Here is a 4,947-nt window from a genome sequence, read left to right as displayed (position 1 = left end):
AAAAGCAAGGTCATTGTACACTGGTATTCTTCAGGATGGTCATCATCATAGCACCAGAGAAAACCTAAAGCTGGAAAAAATTGCTGAAATCACTTTGGACAAGTTCCTTTGACTTTCTTGAGAGGCAACTGGGTGGCACAGTAGATAGAGCATTGGACTTCAAGTCAGGAATACCTGAGTTTAAATCCAGTCTAAGACACTAGCTGTGTGACCCTGGGTAAGGCACTTAGCCTTTGTTTCAGTTTCCCTCAAGTGTAAATTAATTCAAAAACAGCAGCTATTTCATAAAATTGTTGTGTGGATCAAATAAGATGATGTATAGTACTTAGCACAGGACCTGGCATGTAACATTTACTATGAAAATATTTATTCCCTTTCCTTCCTTATTACTTCTCTTTCTTCCCTTTATGTAAAGAAGTTTTGATACCTACAAAATGAGGATATTAGGCTAGATGATTTCCAAGTTCCCTTATAGCTCCAGACCAAGATCTTATGAACTTAAACAATTTGTGCCTTTCATTTGGACAGATCAATATACTGAAGGGCTGATCAATATGATGATGAGGATGATAAATTAGACAGAATCCAGATTCAAAATACCACAATATCAAGTCTTTATATCTCATCCACAATGAATAGACTTCCCCGAGCTAATGATATTAAAATAATATCTAATAACAATATTAAAATAGCTAGTATTTATATAGTGTTTTAACAATCCACAAAGTGCATTAACCCTAGGAGATCAATAGTATTATTATCCCCATTTTACAGATGAAGAAACTGAGGCTTTGGGAGATCATCTATTTAGGTTTGAAGGACTTCAGAGGTCCTCTAGTTGTGTGTAAACCATGTCTCAAGCTGGCGAAGTGATTTTCCCAGATCACACAGCTAATAAGTTTCTGGGGCAGAATTTGAGTTTAGCTCTTCTTGACTTCAAGTAAAACACTCTGTCTACTATGACACTTACCAAAGTCATACAGCTAGTTAAGGAGCAGAGGCAGGATCCAAACTCATGTTTTTAGACTACAGGTCCAATATTCTTTCCTCAATAACCGGCTTCATTAACTATAGTAAATAGTTCCTGAGCACCAGCTTTGTGAGTCCTCATAACAGGATTATGAAGTTGCTTTCCTTAAGAAATATAAATTCCATATAGACTCATATTAATCACCTGGCATCTCTATTAGATATAAATTTTGATCAGTATAGATTCCTAGACTTTTATGGAATTCTCACTTGTAATGCATCTGCTTGCTGAATCTTTCCAGGAAGTGCATCTGGTTTTGAAAATTATAATTTAAAACTAATTACAAATGTATTTCATTGCAGCTCATAAGTTTGATTCCCATCCAGAATATAACAGGGGATGTCTAACATGCTGTGTTAAAAATATCATATAAACACATGAAAAAGCAAGCCTTATTAACAAAGGAACCACTGCAGGAGATATAGGAATACATGTAAATATTTTTAAGGTTATTATTACTTAAAGATTTTTTGAAGGTACATTACAAGGATGTTGTTTGTGTTCATACACTTGAAAGATACATTTAATATGCATCATGTCACCTTTGTAATTTAGGATGTTAACATATGAACTCTGCTGAAGTTCACTTTTGATATCTTATTGTAGACTAGACATTATCTTTGGGTTCTCAGAGTTTTATACCTTGTAACACATGTGCAGGTATTAGCAACCTGGAAAAAAATATCAAAAAGTGTTCTGGTGATTTACTATATTATTATCTGCTGCATATTTTACATAAATTCAAATGATGATTAAATTATTTTTTTGGCCACAGAAATTCATGAATAGCCTCTACTCAGGTATAGAGTTATTGTGAGTTGCATCAATGGGGGAAATAATATTGTAGAACAGGGAAGTCCATTGATTGTGTATGAGACATAAACACTTGCCAATGTTGTTCTCTGATACCCGTCTACTTCATGTCCCCCTCCCAAAAATGGGAGGCTTCTCAAGTTGATTGGCTGGTACCTTTGATAGACAGTACCCATGAGCAAACTTCACTTCCTGATGCCAAGGAAAAGCCGTATGGCTTGCCCTCAGACACCTTCTCCTCATGGCAGAGCTTTCCTACATTAACTCTCCAGCAGGTGGCATCACTCCAATCATTACAATAATAAACACATGCAAGTCATCCTGAAAGAAATTCCAAGTTGTAAATATTAAGGAATATCATAAGAAAAAAATCAGAGGAAAATACTTCGAGCTTCCAGAAATAATTAAATAACCAAATGATTATGGCCAGGATCATACCAGACTATAAACAAGAGGCAATTTTGAAATATGATTCTCCAAAAGGAAAAGAGAGACCTTCCAAATAAAATATAATACTGTAAAACTGAGTATAATTTTGTGGAGAAAAAATGGATCTTTAATAGGTAGTAGAACTATAATAGTTGTGGACCTTGATATGTCCCTTTCAGACCTAGATAAAGCTAGAAAAATGTTAAATAAGATAGAAGTTAAAGACATGAATAGACATTTCAAAAGTTACAATGATAGATCTCTAGTAATTACTCAGGGGGATTTAAGATCAATATACATATCTGAATACCTCATATTATCTATTCATTCTACTATGTTCCAGTTAAACTAGACTAAATGCAATCTACCTTATACAGACTGTACTTTTGTGCCTCTGTACTTTTGTTCATAGTGATCACTATGTATATAATATGCTTGCTTTCCTCTATGTCCTCAATTTTTAAAATCCAATTCATATTCTACTGCATAGGAAATAAGCCTTTCCTGTATCCTACATCCTCTATGCCATTTTGTTTGTATTTCATACATTTATCATATATTAGTATTTTAACTATGTTTGCTTTACCTCCTTATGAAGTGAAAACTTCAGAAGGAAAGCCAGCTGTTTTATGTAAACTTGGATATCTTAATCAGTAGGCAATTTATGCCTAGAACCATCTTTTGTGCAAGACAGGCACTTATAGTTTTGTCTTGTTACGGATTGAATTGACTGTTACTGAGAATATTCCTATGTAGAGTGGGATTAGACTGGATGAACTACATTGCCTCTTTGAACTGTTATAGTATATGTAGGTAAGGTGGTGCAGTAGACATAAAGCTGATCTAGAAATCAGGAGAGACTTGAAATTGGATACTCTATGATTCTTTTTATTTAAACTATGATAAAGTCAATTAATCTCTGAATCTCCGTTTCCTCACATGGAAAATCATGAGCACATTTTGTCATTCAGTTGTTAGTCATGTCTGACTCTTTGTGACCACATGGACTGCAACACACCAGGTTCTTCTGTCCTTCTCTAACAAAATTTGTTCAAGTTCATTCTTATTGTTTCTAAGGCACCATCTATCCATCTCCTTCCCTACACCCCCTTTTTTGCCTTCAGTCTTTCCCAACATCACGCAGAAATTTTACTTTCTTCTTTTTCTTTAGAATGTTTGTGTTACTGTCTTTTTACAGGGCAATTGGGATAAAAGCACTATCAAAATGTTTAAACACAATGTAACAGGAGCACTATGTTCCAAGGTTGGCTTTATCTATGCAAAGAAAGCAGGGATGTTAGCTCCCTTGCTCCCTACACCTAATTTTTATTATTTCTGAAGTCTCTTTAGCATATGCCCACCCCATTTGTCCTGTGTTTTGAGACAGAGTTGAAGAGTGAGACTGACACTAAGTAGTAGAACTATTCCTTATCCAAACCACATTTGAGGGTGGAACTGATTCACCGTGATTCTCTTTTCTATAAAACACTTCTCCAGTGATTTATTTTTGACTATTTAAGCCTCAGAATTTCCCCTCCAATAGGAAAAATACATGAAAAAAATATATATATAATGGAAAGGTGATATAAGTTTATTACATTTCCTTTATAGCTTCAATCTAATTTCTCTTAGGCCTAGCCTGATTTATTTTGTGTCTTGGGCACCAACTAATTTACATAACTGGATTAAATAACCTAAGGAACTCTGACCCTTTTGTTTGTGAATTAAGCATTTCAAGTACCAATTTGGGTTTTGTTTATAATATGTTTCTTTCTGAATATCATTTGTATTTGAAATCTTTCCAGCATTAGCTTGAAAAAGAAAAAGATAGGTCATTTAACTAAGAAAGTTGACAAGCAGGAGAGGCAATAAATAACAGAATTATGGCCCTAGATTGGACTTTGAATATCTTCCAAAATCCTCTTTGTATTATTTTCTAACTCATGCTGATCTGATTGATTTCTGCTAAAATAATTATTATCTCAAGTTACACAGTAGCTTCAGGTTTTCTGGCTGCCTTCTAGTGTACTATATAGACAATGATAATAAATTATAAAAAAGGTTGTTAAAAGTGCTGGAACCATTAGTAAAATATTTGTATGTGTTTTCTTCCATAAAGGGACCCTATGACATTTGAGTCACAATTGTAAATTTAAAAAATGTCAGATTACATAAATATTATATACACAAAAATTAGTTATGTGTTTAATAGGTGTATGTACCAGGAAAGCTTTATAAAACAAAAGGGAAACATCTTGACAGAGATGCCATCACTGAATCAGAGGGCTATGGCAGTGAACCACAGCATCATGGAAGAAATCTTTCTTTCTGTCTTTTTGCCCTTCGACAAATAGATATTAAACAGAAAATCTGGAGTCAAGTAGAACATGACAGCATATTTTTGAGAGCCTAATTACAAAGAGGAAGTCAAGAACAACCCTAAAATAGCCAGGAAAGAGACCTCTCATTTATCAAAATGCCAAAGCAAATGTATGCATGAAGCCTATGGTAGCAGAAGCCTTGCTGTATTCTAAAAACTCCATAGAATCTTAGAGTCATGTGAGAAGGGCAGTAGAGATGTTAACTATTTTCAATTTTTTTCATTTTAAAATTTTATTTATTTATTTAGAATTTTCTTCAAGTTACATGTAAAAACACATTTTCACATCAATCTT

This window comes from Dromiciops gliroides, chromosome 1 (assembly GCF_019393635.1).
Source record: "Dromiciops gliroides isolate mDroGli1 chromosome 1, mDroGli1.pri, whole genome shotgun sequence".
NCBI lineage: Eukaryota > Metazoa > Chordata > Mammalia > Microbiotheria > Microbiotheriidae > Dromiciops > Dromiciops gliroides.
Note: the sequence above shows the minus strand (reverse complement) of the source record.